General features: G+C 53.5%; 1 long non-coding RNA gene across 2 annotated transcripts; it reads right to left on the bottom strand.

Moving 5' to 3' along the window:
* Positions 1–1986: 1986 nt before the first annotated feature.
* Positions 1987–16804, bottom strand: LOC148150035 (uncharacterized). Of its 2 annotated transcripts, XR_015757141.1 has the most exons (4): positions 16554–16791; positions 12893–12928; positions 7156–7237; positions 1987–2355 (listed from the first exon to the last, which is right to left on the bottom strand). It is a non-coding gene; the product is annotated as an uncharacterized LOC148150035 (long non-coding RNA). The 2 variants fall into 2 exon arrangements; XR_015757142.1 differs by lacking the exon at positions 12893–12928 and having other exon boundaries at positions 16554–16804.
* Between the last annotated feature and the right edge of the window lie 1335 nt (positions 16805–18139).

The following is an 18139-nucleotide window of genomic DNA, read 5'->3' as shown; positions in this document are numbered from 1 at the left end:
GTGAGGGACTGGTGCTTCCTATATTTTGTTCGTAGAGACTGTCAGATGGAGGAACAGAAGTAGGCCCTTCAGCCCATCCCCTCAATGAGTTCACGGCTGATCTGATCATCCTCAACTCCTCTTGCCTGGCCCTTCCATTCCCCTTCCTGATTAAACATCTAGCTCAGAACAATCATCAATATATTCACTAACCCAGCCTGACCAGCTCGCTGTGATAAAGAATTCCAGAGTCCCTTCCCCCGGGAGAAGAAATTCCTTGTTGGCGGTGTCTGAAATGTGTGACCCTTTACACTGAGATGGTCTGAGACTCTCCAGCCATCTTCACATCTCCCCTGTCAATTTTCCTAAGAACATTGTATGCTTGGATAAAGTTGCCTCACATTTAACCACATTCTAATGAGTACAGGCGCAACCTACTCAGCCTCTCCTCCCCAGACCGTCCCTCCTTCCCGGGGTCAGCTGAGGGAACCTTCTCTGATATGCCTCCGATATCGGTCCATCTGCCCTGGGATCCAGCTGTGCTCTGACTAGCGCCTTGTTTCGTTTTAGTAAAACCTCCTGAATTTTGTACTCAATTCCCTTCGAAACAAAGGCCACCCTCCCATTTGCCCTCCCTGTTACCTGCTGAACTTGGATGCCAGCTTTGAATCAGGCTTCGATATTAATCTGAGTTTAATCGACCTGTCCGCTGTGGGAACTAATAGCAGTCCCCGTTATTCTGTCAGCTTTTCACCCATTTAGTGCTACAAGGAGGAACTGTTTACTCTTTCACATCGCACTGTCCAGCAGATTGTTTCCTCTTGGGAATACCCAGGGAATTTCAGGGGGGTGGGGTGGGGGGGGGGGGGTTCTCGTTTGTTGTCACACCCCACATTCCTGATGAAGGGCTCCTGCCCGAAACGTCGACTCTCCTGCTCCTCGGATGCTGCCTGACCTGCTGTGCTTTTCCAGCAACACACTCTTTGTCACTCAGCGCCAACCCAGCTATTGGAAGACTTTTGGAATGATCGGTGGGGGGGGGGTCATACATTGGTCTGAACCAGCTACAGATCCTTCACAAAGTAACTCCACGATACACTAACGACCCTCAACATTTTCAGAGAGGCTGATTGGGTTAGGATTATATTTGCTGATGTTCCGGAGAATGGGGAGGCGCAGCTCACAGAACAAGGGGGTCACCAATTATGGACACTGGGGGCGCCATTTAGGATGAGATGGGGTGAAAAGTCTTCACCCAGAGAGTGGGGAGCCTAAGGAACTCTCTAACACAGAAAGCATTTGAGCTAAAACATTGAATGTTTCAAAAAGGAGTTAGGTATAGTTCTTAGGGCTAAAGGGATCTAAGGGTATGGGGAGAAATTGGAAACAGGGGACTGAGTCGGATGCTCAGCCTTGATAGTAATGCAGCAGGCTTGAGGGGCCGAATGGCCTCCTCCTGTTCCGATATTTGAGGTTTCAGCGCTTTGTATAACAACTTTCAAGAGTCAAGGATTGTCACGTCTTTCTAGAAATTCCAAGTATTTGTCCGACCATCTCACACTCTCTGCTGACTCAGCAGAAATTACACACTGCGCAACAGAAGATGGGCCAGGCTGTGACCATTTCGTCATGCCCCTCACTAACACACAGCAGGGACTGTTTAAAGTTAACCATCACCCAACACCAGGTTAGAGTCCAACAGGTTTAACTGGAAGCACTAGCTTTCGGAGCACTGCTCCTTCATCGGGACACTAGTCAGGGGCAGGACCGTAAGATATAGAAGGTGCCCCACAACCCCCTGATGAAGGGGCAGCGCTCCGAAAGCTAGTGCTTCCGATTAAACCTGTTGGACTATAACCTGTGTTGGGTGATTTTTAACTTTGTCCACCCCAGACCAACACCGACACCTCCAAATTGGAACTGTTTAAGACTGCATCCTTTCTGCCCGTCCAATCCCATCTTCTTGCCGTTACTGAGTGGTCAATGAGAGGCTGAGACACAGAAGAATAAAAACAGAATTTTTATTAATGTCAATATTATATATAACTTGTGGTAATACAGATTCTGAATTCAGTGTGGACAGTGACTATATGGTGTACTGTGTATGAGATACAAGTTCTGAATTCAGCTGTGTGTGATACAGGTTCAGAGTTCACTGGTTACAGTTACTATACAGTGCGCTGTGTGTTATATACAGGTTCAGAGTTCAGGGGGTGCCTGACCCAGTGAAAAACAATGTAATCTCAGGTTAAAGCTGACAGCCAGTGGGTGAGATCGTGAGGTCCATCTCCTCACTCATCGAGAATTTCTACATCCATTATCTCCTCAAAGACTTCCTTCACTTTCTCCCATGCTCCTTCCACTCGTTCAGTGATGCTGTGATCAGGAAATACAGAAATAGGTTCATCAGTGCCACATCCAACAGGGTCATACATTACTCACCCTGAGAGACTCACTTCCAGCAGCTCACCCTTGTTCCACATCACAGGCTCCCAGCTTGTGGTTAGAGAGCTCACTCAGTTCCTCGCTCTCCTTTACTTTATTCTCAGGGCCCGGGCATCGCTGGCTGGGCCCAGCATTTATTGCCCTGTCCCTAGTTGCCCCCTTGAGAAGGTGGGGGTGAGCTGCCTTCCTGACCCGCTGCAGTCCGTGTGCTGTGGGTTGACCCACAACGTCCCTGAGGGAGGGAATTCCAGGATTCTGACCCAGTGACAGTGAAGGAACGGTGAGATATTTCCAAGAGTCTAGATTAGAGTGGTGCTGGAAAAGCACAGCAGTTCAGGCAGCATCCAAGGAGCAGTAAAATCGACGTTTCGGGCAAAAGCCCTTCATCAGGAATATATTTCCAAGTCAGGATGGTGAGTGGCTCGGAGGGGAACTTGCAGAAAGTGGTGTTCCCATGTGTCTGCTGCCCTTGTCCTTCTAGATGGAAGTGGTCGTGCGTTTGGAAGGTGCTGTCTGAGGATCTTTGGTGAATTTCTGCAGTGCATCTTGTAGACAGTACACACTGCTGCTACTGAGCGTCGGTGGGGGAGGGAATAGATGTTTGTGGATGTGGTGCCAATCAAGCGGCTGCTTTGTCCTGGATGGTGTCAAGCTTCCCGAGTGTTGATGGAGCTTGTATCCATCCTCAAGGCATAAGTTAGGAGTGTGATGGAATACTCCCCACTTGCCTGGATGGGAAAACTCCTGGAATTCCCTCCCTCAGGGCATTGTGGGTGAACCATCACCTTCTCAAGGGACAACTAGAGACAGGTAATAAATGCCGGGCCCAGCCAGTGACGCTGATAGTCTTTGAATGAATGAGAAATCAGCTGTTTGAGTTCTATATTTCTCTATCTGTCTGAGTGTCTGTCAGTCTGTCTCAGTCTGTCTATCTGTCTGTCTATCTGACTCTGTCCTGTCTATGTATCTGAAAAATGTGTTACTGGAAAAGCGCAGCAGGTCAGGCAGCATCCAAGGAGCAGGAGAATCGATGTTTCGGGCATGAGCCCTTCTTCAGGAATGAGGAAAGTGTGTCCAGCAGGCTAAGATAAAAGGTAGGGAGGAGGGACTTGGGGGAGGGGCGTTGGAAATGCAATAGGTGGAAGGAGGTCAAGGTGAGGGTGATAGGTCAGACTGGGGTGGGGTGGGGGCGGAGAGGTCAGGAAGAAGATTGCAGGTTAGGAAGGCGGTGCTGAGTCTGAGAGTTGGGACTGAGAAAAGGTGGGGGGAGGGGAAATGAGGAAACTGGAGAAATCTGAGTTCATCCCTTGTGGTTGGAGGGTTCCCAGGCAGAAGATGAGGCGCTCTTCCTCCAACCGTCGTGTTGCTATGGTCTGACGATGGAGGAGTCCAAGGACCTGCATGTCCTTGGTGGAGTGGGAGGGGGAATTGAAGTGTTGAGCCACAGGATGGTTGGGTTGGTTGGTCCGGGTGGCCCAGAGGTGTTCTCTGAAACGTTCCGCAAGTAGGCGGCCTGTCTCCCCAATATAGAGGAGGCCACATCGGGTGCAGAGGATGCAATAGATGATGTGTGTGGAGGTGCAGGTGAATCTGTGGTGGATATGGAAGGATCCCTTGGGGCCTTGGAGGGAGGTGAGGGGGGAGGTGTGGGCGCATGTCTTGCATTTCTTGCGGTTGCAGGGGAAGGTGCTGCGAGTGGAGGTTGGGTTGGTGGGGGGTGTGGATCTGACAAGGGAGTCACGGAGGGAGTGGTCTCTACGGAAAGCTGATAGGGGAGGGGAGGGAAATATATCCTTGGTGCTGGGGTCTGTTTGGAGGTGGCGGAAGTGACGGCGGATGATACGCTGTATATGGAGGTTGGTGGGGTGGTAGGTGAGGACCAGTGGGGTTCTGTCCTGGTGGCGGTTGGAGGGGCGGGGCTCAAGGGCGGAGGAGCGGGAAGTGGAAGAGATGCGGTGGAGGGCACCGTCGACCACGTCGGGGGGGAAATTGCGGTCCTTGAAGAAGGAGGCCATCTGTGTTGTACGTATTTTGAACTGGTCCTCCTGGGAGCAGATGCGGCGTAAACGAAGGAATTGGGAGAATGGGATGGCGTTTTTACAGGGGGCAGGATGGGAGGAGGTGTAGTCCAGGTAGCTGTGGGAGTCGGTTGGTTTGTAGTAGATGTCCGTGTTGATTCGGTCGCCTGAGATAGAAATAGAAAGGTCGAGGAAGGGGAAGGAGGAATCTGAGACTGTCCAGGTGAATTTGAGGTTGGGGTGGAAGGTGCTGGTGAAGTGGATGAACTGTTCAACCTCTCGTGGGAGCACGAGGCAGCGCCGATACAGTCATCGATGTAGCGGAGGAAAAGATGGGGGGTGGTGCCAGTATAGCTGCGGAAGATGGATTGTTCCACATGTCCTACGAAGAGGCAGGCATAGCTGGGGCCCATGCGGGTGCCCATGGCTACTCCTTTGGTTTGGAGGAAATGAGGATCTGCTGCATCTGCTCCCAGGTGGAACAGTCCATCTTCCGCAGCTATACTGGCACCACCCCCCATCTTTTCCTCCGCTACATCGATGACTGTATCGGCGCCGCCTCGTGCTCCCACGAGGAGGTTGAACAGTTCATCCACTTTCCACCCCGACCTCAAATTCACCTGGACAGTCTCAGATTCCTCCCTCCCCTTCCTCGACCTTTCTATTTCTATCTCAGGCGACCGAATCAACACGGACATCTACTACAAACCAACCGACTCCCACAGCTACCTGGACTACACCTCCTCCCATCCTGCCCCCTGTAAAAACGCCATCCCATTCTCCCAATTCCTTCGACTCCGCCGCATCTGCTCCCAGGAGGACCAGTTCCAAAAACGCACAACCCAGATGGCCTCCTTCTTCAAGGACCGCAATTTCCCCCCCGACGTGGTCGACGATGCCCTCCACCGCATCTCTTCCACTTCCCGTTCCTCCGCCCTTGAGCCCCGCCCCTCCAACCGCCACCAGGACAGAACCCCACTGGTCCTCACCTACCACCCCACCAACCTCCATGTACAACGTATCATCCGCCGTCATTTCTGCCACCTCCAAACGGACCCCACCACCAATGATATATTTCCCTCCCCTCCCCTATCAGCGTTCCGGAAAGACCACTCCCTCCGCGACTCCCTCGTCAGGTCCACACCCCCCACCAACCCAACCTCCACTCGCAGCACCTTCCCCTGCAACCGCAGGAGGTGCAAGACTTGCGCCCACACCTCCCCTCTCACCTCTCTCCAAGGCCCCAAAGGAAACTTCCATATCCGCCACAGATTCACCTGCACCTCCACACACATCATCTATTGCATCCGCTGCACCCGATGTGGCCTCCTCTATATTGGGGAGACAGGCCGCCTACTTGCAGAACGTTTCAGAGAACACCTCTGGGACACCCGGACCAACCAACCCAACCACCCCATGGCTCAACACTTCAACTCCCCCTCCCACTCCACCAAGGATATGCAGGTCTTTGGACTCCTCCATCGCCAGACCACAACAACACGACGGCTGGAGGAAGAGCGCCTCATCTTCCGCCTAGGAACCCTCCAACCACAAGGGATGAACTCGGATTTCACCAGTTTCCTCATTTCCCCTCCCCCCACCTTGTCTCAGTCAAATCCATCGAACTCAGCACCACCTTCCTAACCTGCAATCTTCTTCCTGACCTCTCCGCCCCCACCCCACTCCGGCCTATCACCCTCACCTTGACCTCCTTCCACCTATCACATTTCCGACGCCCCTCCCCCAAGTCCCTCCTCCCTACCTTTTATCTTAGGCTGCTGGACACACTTTCCTCATTCCTGAAGAAGGGCTTATGCCCGAAACGTCGATTCTCCTGCTCCTTGGATGCTGCCTGATCTGCTGCGCTTTTCCAGCAACACATTTTCAGCTCTGATCTCCAGCATTGCAGACCTCACTTTTTCCCTGTCTATGTATCTGTCTGTCGGTCTCTCTCTCTCTGCCTCTGTTTATCTCTGTCAGTCTGTCTCTCTCTGTGTCTCTTTTCTCTCTGTCTCTCTGTCTGTTAGTCTGTCTGTCTCTCTCTCTTGTGTCTGTCTGTCTCTCTCTCTCTCTCTCTCTGCCTATCTGTCGGTCTGTCTGTCTCTCTGTCTGTCTCTCTCTCTGTCTGTCTCTCTATCTCTCTCTGTCTGTCTCTCTCTGCCTCTGTGTCTATCTCTCTGCCTCTGTGTCTGTCTCTCTATCTCTCTCTGTCTGTCTCTCTCTGTCTCTGTGTCTGTCTCTCTCTCTGCCTGTCTGTCTGTCCCTGTGTCTGTCTGTCTGTCTCTGTCTGTCTGTCTGTCTCTCTGTCTGTCAGTCTGTCTGTCTCTTTCTCTGTCTGTCTCTCTCTCTCTGTCTCGGTGTCTGTCTCTCTCTCTGCCTGTCTGTCCCTGTGTCTGTCTGTCTCTCTCTCTCTGTCTCTGTGTCTGTCTCTCTCTCTCTCTCTGTCTGTTTGTCTCTCTGTCTGTCAGTCTGTCTCTCTCTCTCTCTCTGCCTGTCTGTCCCTGTGTCTGTCTCTCTCTCTCTCTCTGCCTGTCTGTCTCTCTCTCTGTCTGTCTGTCTCTCTCTCTGTCTGTCTCTCTCTCTCTGTCTCTGTGTCTGTCTCTATCTCTCTCTGCCTGTCTCTCTCTCTCTCTATCCTCCTCTCTCCATATCTCCGTCACTGGCTCTCTGTTCCTGTGTGTGTTGAGGTTAATTATGGTGCAGTGTCTCTGACCTTTCCAGGATATCTGGGATTTCTGCCGATCTCTTTATCCGTTTGATGAAGTGATTAGCCGTACCCTTGTTCAGGTAGAATTCTGTAAAGAGACAGACGTGGATGTTGAGTGCTGAGGGCCTGGAGCTCGCACACTCCCTGAGGCCAAACCCTGCTCCTGGGAGGGGGGGTGTGCAGGAGACATATCCGGATAATTGCTCATCGCAAATACCCATCCTTCAGCTGTCAGAGAGGGCCCAGTCTGAGCTGTGACAGTGGGCCAGGTCTGGGCTGTGAGACTGGGCCTGGTCTGGGCTGTGAGACTGGGCCTGGTCTGGGCTGTGAGACTGGACATTGTCTGGGCTGTGAGACTGGACCAGGTCTGGGCTGTGAGACTGGACCAGGTCTGGGCTGTGAGACTGGGCCTGGTCTGGGCTGTGAGACTGGGTCTGGTCTGGGCTGTGAGACTGGGCCTGGTCTGGGCTGTGAGACTGGGTCTGGTCTGGGCTGTGAGACTGCACCCTGTCTGGGCTGTGAGTCTGGACCCTGTCTGGGCTGTGAGACTGCACCCTGTCTGGGCTGTGAGTCTGGACCCAGTCTGGGCTGTGAGAGTGGGCCCGATCTGGGCTGTGAGAGTGGGCCAGGTCCGGGCTGTGAGTCTGGGCCTGGTCTGGGCTGAGAGTCTGGGCCCGGTCCGGGCTGTGAGAGTGGGCCAGGTCCGGGCTGAGAGTCTGGGCCTGGTCTGGGCTGTGAGAGTGGGCCAGGTCCGGGCTGTGAGAGTGGGCCAGGTCCGGACTGTGAGAGTGGGCCAGGTCTGGACTGTGAGAGTGGGCCAGGTCTGGGCTGTTAGACTGGGCCCGGTCTGAGTTGTGAGAGTGGGCCAGGTCCGGGCTGTGAGTCTGGGCCAGGTCCGGGCTGTGAGTCTGGGCCAGGTCCGGGCTGTGAGTCTGGGCCTGGTCTGGGCTGTGAGAGTGGGCCTGGTCCGGGCTGTGAGTCTGGGCCTGGTCTGGGCTGTGAGAGTGGGCCTGGTCCGGGCTGTGAGAGTGGGCCAGGTCCAGTCTGTAAGACTGGACCCTGTCTGGGCTGTGAGTCTGGGCCAGGTCTGGGTTGTGAGACTGGGCCAGGTCCGGGCTGTGAGTCTGGGCCAGGTCCGGGCTGTGAGTCTGGGCCAGGTCCGGGCTGTGAGTCTGGGCCAGGTCCGGGCTGTGAGTCTGGGCCAGGTCCGGGCTGTGAGTCTGGGCCAGGTCCGGGCTGTGAGTCTGGGCCAGGTCCGGGCTGTGAGTCTGGGCCAGGTCCGGGCTGTGAGTCTGGGCCAGGTCCGGGCTGTGAGTCTGGGCCAGGTCCGGGCTGTGAGTCTGGGCCAGGTCCGGGCTGTGAGTCTGGGCCAGGTCCGGGCTGTGAGTCTGGGCCAGGTCCGGGCTGTGAGTCTGGGCCAGGTCCGGGCTGTGAGAGTGGGCCAGGTCCGGGCTGTGAGAGTGGGCCAGGTCCGGTCCGGGCTGTGAGAGTGGGCCAGGTCCGGGCTGTGAGAGTGGGCCAGGTCCGGGCTGTGAGAGTGGGCCAGGTCCGGGCTGTGAGAGTGGGCCAGGTCCGGGCTGTGAGAGTGGGCCAGGTCCGGGCTGTGAGAGTGGGCCAGGTCCGGGCTGTGAGAGTGGGCCAGGTCCGGGCTGTGAGAGTGGGCCAGGTCCGGGCTGTGAGAGTGGGCCAGGTCCGGGCTGTGAGAGTGGGCCAGGTCCGGGCTGTGAGAGTGGGCCAGGTCCGGGCTGTGAGACTGGGCCAGGTCCGGGCTGTGAGACTGGGCCAGGTCCGGGCTGTGAGACTGGGCCAGGTCCGGGCTGTGAGACTGGGCCTGGTCCGGGCTGTGAGTCTGGGCCCGATCTGGGCTGTGACTCTGGGCCCGGCCTGGTCTGTGAGACCGGGCTGTGAGTCTGGGCCCGATGTGGGCCGTGAGACTGGGCCCGGCCTGGGCCGTGAGACTGGGCCCGGCCTGGGCCGTGAGACTGGGCCCGGCCTGGGCCGTGAGACTGGGCCCGGCCTGGGCCGTGAGACTGGGCCCGGCCTGGGCCGTGAGACTGGGCCCGATCTAGGCCGTGAGACTGGGCCCGATCTAGGCTGTGAGACTGGGCCCGGCCTGGGCTGTGAGACTGGGCCCGGCCTGGGCTGTGAGACTGGGCCCGGCCTGGGCTGTGAGTCTGGGCCCGATCTAGGCTGTGAGACTGGGCCCGATCTGGGCTGTGAGTCTTGGCCCGGCGTGGGCTGTGAGTCTAGGCCCGGTCTGGGCTGTGAGACTGGGCCCGGTCTGGGCTGTGAGACTGGGCCCGGTCTGGGCTGTGAGACTGGGCCCGGTCTGGGCTGTGAGACTGGGCCCGATCTGGGCTGTGAGTCTGGGCCCGGCCTGGGCTGTGAGTCTGGGCCCGGCGTGGGCTCTGAGAGTGGGCTCAGTTACCCATAATCCCCTAGTCACTCAATGACTGAGCACCCACAGCGTCAGACGTCTGGATGGTATACTCCTCGGGGGGGAGTTGGTGTGTACTCAATGGGTTGGAGGGATTCTCTGATTCACAGTCAGCTGTCTGCTTCCCGTTATCTCATTAATTATCCTCCGCTGGTCTGGAATACAGGACCTTTCACATCAGGCCCAGGACCCCAAGTTAAGGGCCCGAGCTGAGATGCAGTGGCGGTTGCCGTGGAGACTTGCCCCCACCCCCACCCCCGTTGCCCCCTTTCTCACATGACATCTTCCCTCCTCTACCGCCCCCATCTTCCCTTCCCTTCAGATTCCCAAACCCCACACTCACCCTCACAGCTGCCCCGGGGAAATCAGGACAATGTCCAAGCCTCCAAATGAGGTCACCCTCGGAGAAGCTCTGCCCAATCCTCTCGTCTATCCCTCATGGAACTGACTGGTCCAGTGTTAGTTAGCCTCTGGATGATGCATCTCTCTTTCTCACAGGGTCACATCTTTATTGAATAGCTCTGTAGGAGTCTGACACCCCCATACACACTGACCCACCTTTCATAGTGTCATAGAGTCATAGAGATGTACAGCATGGAAACAGACCCTTCGGTCCAACCCGTCCATGCTGACCAGATATCCCAACCCAATCTAGTCCCACCTGCCAGCATCCAGCCCATATCCCTCCAAACCCTTCCTATTCATATACCCATCCAAATGCCTCTTAAATGTTACAATTGTACCAGCTCCACCACTTCCTCTGGCAGCTCATTCCATACACGTTCCACCCTGTGTGTGAAAAAGTTGCCCCTTAGGTCTCTTTTATATCTTTCCCCTCTCATCCTAAACCTATGCCCTCTAGTTCTGGACTCCCCCACCCCAGGGAAAAGACTTTGCCTATTTACCCTATCCATGCCCCTCATAATTTTGTAAACCTCTATAAGGTCACCCCTCAGCCTCCGACGCTCCAGGGAAAACAGCCCCAGCCTGTTCAGCCTCTCCCTGTAGCTCAAATCCTCCAACCCTGGCAACATCTGGGTTACCTTCGTGAGCACTGCCTTTATTTAGTTTAAAACACTGGTCTCAGACCCACAGGTCTCCCTTTCAAACTATTACTTTGTGATTGCTGTCTCCTAGAAGCTCCTTTACCAATGAGTTATTGATTAATCCTGACTTGCTGTGTGTGACAGGGACTGGAATAAGCCGCTCCTCTAGGATGAAGGCCTTATCTTACGAGGGGAGGTTTGGGAGTGTACCCATTGGGAGTTGAGAGAACGAGAGGTGATCTCACAGAAACATGGACAATCCAGAGGGGACCTGGCTACAAGGATATTGCGTTCCCCTCGTCAGGGAGTCTGGAACTAAAGGACAGGCTTTAAAAATAACGGTCTCCCAGTGGAGATGAAGGTGGAGAGGATGCTTTCTCTCTCAGAGCTCTTGTCGTGTGAAATGTTTTCCCTCAGAGTGAAGGCAGGGTCATTGAATATAGTCAGAGGTGAGTCCAACAGATTTCTGATCAACAGGGAGAAGGCTACAGGGAGGATAGGGCGATACGATGGGCCAAATGGTCTCCTTCTGTACCATTAAAGGGGAGCTCAGGCCCCAATCAGATAAGCCATGATGTTATCGAATGGCCGGGCAGGGTAGAGGGACTGAATGGACTCCCCTAATTCCTTTGTTCTTCTGAGTGTTAGCTGAGAAACCACGGGTCTCTCTGACAGAGGACAGCACCTGGTTTTAACTTTCAGGGATTCCAGCTACACGCGCACACAGGCCATTCAGCCCGTCAGTGCATCCTCCTGCCCCACTCACACCTCGATCTGCCTTCCCTTCCACCTCACCTGCTTGTCCAGCTTCCCCTGAACTGTATCTGGATCAGGGGAACCCAATGAAATTCCACGGGATGGACGGCTGTCCGAAACAGGAAAGGGGTAGACCATTCGGCCCCTCCAGCCTGTTCTGCCATTCAGTCGGACCATGGCTGATCCCACATTCCTAGCGTCCCTTTCCTGCCCTTTCACCTTGATTTCCCGACAGATCAAGAATCTCTCGGTCTCAGCCTGAAATATCCACAAGGACACTGACCTCCACAGCTCCCTGAGACGAGGAGTTCTGAGAGAAGGGATTCCCTCCCCACCTCAGCCTCCAGTCGGTGCCCCTTTATTCTGAGCCAGTGCCCTCTGGCCCTCGACTCTCCCATGAGGGGAGACACCCTCCCAGCATTGACCCTGCCGAGCCCCTCAACACTCCTAAATAAAAACTAAAGGAAATGTGGAAGCTGGAAATCAGAAACAAAAACCAGAAATTGCTGGAAAAGCTCAGTGGGTCTGGCAGCGTCTGTGGAGAGAAATCCAAGTTAACGTTTGGGGTTCGGTGTCCCCTTCCCCAGAACTGGGCAGGTGCTGCCAGACCCACTGAGCTTTCCCTGAAAGAGTGTGACATGTTTGAATGAGATCACCCCTCGTGCTTCTAAACTGCAGGGAGTCGAGTCCCAACCTTTGCTCACAAGACAATCCCTCCATCCCAGGGATCATCGTGAATCACTTCCAATGGAGGGAAACCTTTTCCCCAAAAAAGGGAACCATGACTCTGAGTGATGTGACTGAGTCCCACTGCGCACTCGGGTCCACTGTGAGAAATGGGTGCTTGTAGCAAGTGTGTGATCCTATCCCTAATTACCCCTGCTCGGGGCATCTCAGGGGGTGGTGAAGAGTCGCCCACATTGCTGTGGGTCTGGAGTCACGTGTAGGCCAGACCAGGTAAGGGTGGCAGTTCCCATCCCCTGAGGGACATTAGTGACCCAGATGGGGTTTTCTGACTAATCGATGATGAGTTCATGGTGACCATCATGAGCCCCTGATTCCAGAGTGATTCATTGAATTGATAAACCTCTCTCTGCCCTGATAGGGTTATTCCAGGGCATTACCCCACCCATCGCTCAGCTCTGGCAGGAGGACTTTTAACTGAGATTAGAACCCCTACAGTTTGGAAACAGGCCATTCAGCCCAACAAGTCCACTAAAACCCTCTGGAGAGTAACCCACCCAGACCCATTTCCCTACATCTTTCCCCTGACCTAACACGGTGAGCAATTTCCCCTGGGTGACCCACCTAATCTTTGGACTGTGGGAGGAAACCCACGCAGACATGGGGAGAATGTGCAAACTCCACACAGACAGTTGTCCGAGGCTGGAATTGAACCCGGGTCCCTGGCGCTGTGAGGCAGCAGTGCTAACCACTGAGCCGGCGTGCTGATGACAGGGTTGTGGTTGTACAAGCTGATTGGACAGAGGGTGAATATACAAACCTGGCTGTTTGGCACCCTCCAATTGGTCAGAAGCAGCTGTAAGAGAGAGGATTGGGTTTGTTAGTTTGGTGATAGTAACAGCAGGAACAGACTGTTCTCTGAGCTGAGGAGGCAGACGCAGGACCTGAGATAGTCACAGTGCAACTGGAGGCCATTCAGCCCAGTGGCAGTCTCCTGCCTTTTCCCCACAGCCCTGCTCACCATTTCCATCCGATAACCATCCCATACCTTCTCAAGTCCCTCGAATAAACCTTCCTCGTCCATATTTCCAGGGAGTGCATCCCAGACACTAACTGCTGGGGGCGACTCCCAGCGCCAGGGACCCGGGTTCGATTCCAGTCACCTCGGGCGACTGTCTGTCTGGAGTTTGCACATTCTCCCCGTGTCTCAGTGGGTTTCCTCCCACAGTCCAAAGATATGCAGGTTAGTGGGGTTGGCCATGGGGAATGCAGGGCTACAGGGATAGGGTGGGCCTGGGTGTAGGTTAGATTTTCTTTGTTCATTCATGGGACGTGGGGGTCACTGTCCAGGCCAGCAGTTATATTAGGCCATCCCTAATTACCCAGAGAGCAATTGAGAGTCAACCCCATTGCCGTGGGTCTGGAGTCATGTGTAGGCCAGACCAGGTAAGGATGACAGTTTCCTTCTCTAAAGGACATTTGTGAACCAGATGGGTGTTTCCAAAATTGACAATGGATCCATGGTCATCAGGAGATTCTTAATTGCAGATTTTTGTTGAATTAAAGTTCCAGCATGTGCTGTAGCAGGATTCGAACCCAGGTCCCCAGACCATTGCCTGGGTCTCTGCATTAACAGCCCAGTGATAATACCACTAGGCCACCGCCTCTGAAGATGGGCTTCACATTGGTTTCACAGGTTGATAAAGGGGAAACAGGGAATGTAATACATTTGGATTTTCAAAGACGCTGCACATTAGGCTCCTTAACAAGAGAAGAATATTCAGCGCTGGGGATTGCACATCAGCATGGAGATGACCGGCTAATGAATAGAGTTGGGATATTGGGATGGCAGGATGTAGCTAGTGGAGTCCCCCAGGGATCAGCACTGGGCACCAAGAGCTGAAGGGCCTGTACTACACTGTATCGTTCTATGCTCTGTGGAGGGTTGGTGTGGACTCAATGGGCCGAATGGCTTATTTCCATACTGCAGGGATTCTATGAAATCCTATTCTTCCTTTTAAAGTGCATAATCTCACATCCCCCACATTATGTTCCATTTACCAGGTTTTCCCCCAATCATTTAACCTGCCCACAACTCTCTGCAGATTCGGTGTGTTATCCTCACCTCTCTCTTTCCCACTTACGTTTCAGTCGTCTACAAACTTGATGATAATACATTCACTTACCTCGTCCAATATAAATTGTAACTAACTGTGGGCCCAGTGCTGATCCCTGGGGCTCTCCACTAGCTACATCCTGCCATCCCAATATCCCAACTCTATTCATTAGCCGGTCATCTCCATGCTGATGTGCAATCCCCAGCGCTGAATATTCTTCTCTTGTTAAGGAGCCTAATGTGCAGCGTCTTTGAAAATCCAAATGTATTACATTCCCTGTTTCCCCTTTATCTACCTTTGTTGTTGTAATAGGTTTGCTGGGCATGTTGTTATTTCCTTGTTGTTCCGTTATGTTTAGGATGCGACGTGTAGCGAGAGGGGCAATGAGGTTGCTGCCTCTTACCCCACCCCGCTACCCGCGGGGGATGTGAGGTCAAAGCTGATGTGCTGGTTCCCTTGGTGTGTTCGACCGAGTGTGGCATCAAGGAGCCCTGGAAAAACTGGTATCAGTGGGTATCATGGGGCAAGCTCTTCGCTGGTTAGAGTCAGGCCTGGCACATAGCGAGATGGTTGTGTTTGTTGGATGGTCAGTTATCGAGTCATAGAGATGTACAGCACGGAAACAGACCCTTCGGTCCAACCCGTCCATGCCGACCAGATATCCCAACCCAATCTAGTCCCACCTGCCAGCACACGGCCCATATCCCTCCAAACCCTTCCTATTCATATACCCATCCAAATGCCTCTTAAATGTTGTAATTGTACCAGCCTCCACCACATCCTCTGGCAGCTCATTCCATACATGTACCACCCTCTGTGTGAAAAAGTTGCCCCTTGGGTCTCCTTTGTATTTTTCCCCTCTCACCCTAAACCTCTAGTTCTAGACTTCTCCACTCCAGGAAAAGACTTTGTCTATTTACCCTATCCATGCCCCTCATGATTTTATAAACCTCTATAAGGTCACCCCTCAGCCTCCGACGCTCCAGGGAAAACAGCCCCAGCCTGTTCAGCCTCTCCCTGTAGCTCAAATCCTCCAACCCTGGCAACATCCTTGTAAATCTTTTCTGAACCCTTTCAACTTTCACAAGATCCTTCCGGTAGGAATGAGACCAGAATTACACACAATATTCCAACAGTGGCCTAACCAATGTCCTGTACAGCCGCAACATGACCTCCCAACTCCTGTACTCAATACTCTGACCAATAAAGGAAAGCATACCAAACACCTTCCTCACTATCCTATCTACCTGCGACTCCACTTTCAAGGAACATCTCAGCCCCAGGACATCTCTGCAGGAGTCCCTCAGGGTAGTGTCCTAGGCCCGACCATCTTCAGCTGCTTCATCAATGACCTTCCCTCCATCATAAGGTCAGAAGTGGGGATGCCCACCGGTGATTGTACAATGTTCAGCACCATTCGAGAGTCTGCAGATACTGAAACAGTCCGTGCTCAAATAGAACAAGACCTGGACCATATCCAGGCTTTGCTGACAAGTAGCAATTCCCATTTGTGCCACACAAAGGCCAACCTGTGAGCATCTCCAATAGGGAAGGTGATGGCCTAGTGGTATTATCGCTGGGCTGTTAATCCAGAGACCCAGGTAACCTCCCGGGAACCCGGGTTCAAATCCTGCCATGGCAGATGGTGGAATTTGAACTTAATAAAAATCTGGAAATGAATAGCCAAATGCAGGCCATGGCTCCATTGCTGATTGTCGGGAAACCCCATGTCCCTAAGGGAAGGGAACTGCCGTCCTTACCTGGTCTGGCCTACATGTGACTCCAGACCCTCTGGGCAATTAGGGATGGACAATGAACACTGGCCTGCCCACCAACACCCTCATCCCATGAATGAATTACAAAATAAGACATTCTAACCAGCACCACCCAGCGTTACCATCACTGAGTACCCCTCCACCACCAGTGCCCAGAGGGACGGTGCCCAGAGCGCTCAGTAAGAGGAGCAGTGTACACTGAGACAGTGAAAGAGAGAGAGTGTTCAGAGAGACAGTGTTCAGAGCGCTCAGTAAGAGGAGCAGTGTACACTGAGACAGTGTTCAGAGAGACAGTGTTCAGAGAGACAGTGTTCAGAGAGACAGTGCCCAGAGAGACAGTGTTCAGAGAGACAGTGTTCAGAGCGCTCAGTAAGGGGAGCAGTGTACACTGAGACAGTGCCCAGAGAGACAGTGCCCAGAGACAGTGTGCAGTGAGATAGTACCCAGAGAGACAGTACCCACCTGCATTGCCCTGTGGGCCTGTCTGGGTGTGGAGCTGGGAAGCTTTATCCTGCTACATCTTCACATTTCAAAACAGAGGCATCATTAAGGTATTGACACAACAATCGGCTCTGGGCGAATCTCTTACCTACATCTCGCAGTAACATTACCACAGCTACAAGGCTCAAGGAGATACAGAGTGTTCTGTCCATCATCGCGGTGTGCTGACTGTCTGAGGGAGAGAGATAGTGAGAGGGACAGGGATAGACAGCACTGTCTAAGCTGTGTGCAGGTTGAGGGAGCTTTGATGTTTTCCGTGCTGGTTTACTCGGTATAAATACCGAGCTGGTGATGGGGATTCCTGAGCAGGGCAGTTTGAACACTCTTTCTCTCTCTCTCTGTAGTCAGCCTCACCCAGCACTCAGGCATCCTGACTCTGTAATTCAGGATAATTTCGGGCTCACAGCACTGTCATTTACTGCTTAAAGTCTTTCGTGTCTAAGGCTGGGATTAGATGACACCAACGTAGGCTTAAAGAATCTCGAAGGTTGACAAAACAAAGTGAATGTTGGCGCTATGCCCAATGTTCAGACCTAGGGCAGGGGCAAGGTTCGAGGCTTTGAGGGGCAGAGGAGCAGGAGGATTGGAAGGAGCGTTCTGTGTCACTGGGTTCAAAGAGGGCTACAGGAGGGGAAAAGCAGATCTTCAACAAAGGAGTGGGGAGTGGGTCAAAGTGAAACATTCCCAGCAATCTTCAGCCAGAAGTGTCGAGCCTGATCCACCCCAGGCTCCTCCAGTGGTCCCCAGCGTCACAGATACCAGTCTCCAGCCAATTCGATTCACTCCACGTGATATCAAGAAACAGTTAAAATCTGCCCTCCTTACCCTAGGGGAGAAAGTGAGGGCTGCAGATGCTGGAGATCAGAGCTGAAAATGTGTTGCTGGAAAAGCGCAGCAGGTCAGGCAGCATCCAGGGAACAGGAGAATCGACGTTTCGGGCATAAGCCCTTCTTCCTGAAGAACGTCGATTCTCCTGTTCCCTGGATGCTGCCTGACCTGCTGCGCTTTTCCAGCAACACATTTTCACCTCCTTACCCTAGTCTGGTTTGGTTGATTAGATTTGATTTCTTCTCGTCACGTGTACCGAGGTACAGTGAAAAGCTTTGTTTGTGAGCAGTACAGGCAGGTCATAGTAAACAAGGCTGGATGGATCAGAGACTGAGACAGAGGTATACTGTTACAATGCACAGGGTGTGCACTAGGCGAGAGCATGTTATCTCAGTCAGCATTGGTGACTAGAGAGTCCAGGAGGAAGCTGTTCCTGAACCTGTTGGTGCGTGTGTTCAGGTTTCTGTACCTTCTGCCTGATGGAAGAGGGTGTGGGAGATCATTACCAGGGTGTGATGGGTCTTTGATGATGTTGGCAGCCTTTCCGCGGCAGTGAGCTGTGTAAATGGAGTCCATGGATGAAGGTTGGCTTCTGTGATGGTCTGGGCTGTGCACACAACCTTCTGTAGTTTCTTACAGTCCTGGGCAGGGCAGTTACCGTACCAGGCCGTTATCCACCTGGACAGTATGCTCTCAATGGTGTACCTGGAGACGTTGGTGATGATCGTTATGGACACGCTGAATTTCCTGAGCTGCCTGAGGAGGAAGAGGTGTCGTTGTACCTTCCTGACCGTCACATCTACGTGGGAAGGCCAGGACGGGTTGTCAGTTCCCGTCACTCTGAGG

This window comes from Chiloscyllium plagiosum, unplaced genomic scaffold (genome assembly GCF_037043375.1).
Source record: "Chiloscyllium plagiosum isolate Xiang-an unplaced genomic scaffold, Cpla_swu_hap1 HiC_scaffold_5, whole genome shotgun sequence".
In the NCBI taxonomy this organism is placed as follows: Eukaryota; Metazoa; Chordata; class Chondrichthyes; order Orectolobiformes; family Hemiscylliidae; genus Chiloscyllium; species Chiloscyllium plagiosum.
Note: the sequence above shows the minus strand (reverse complement) of the source record. Positions and strands in the feature narration are given on the sequence as shown.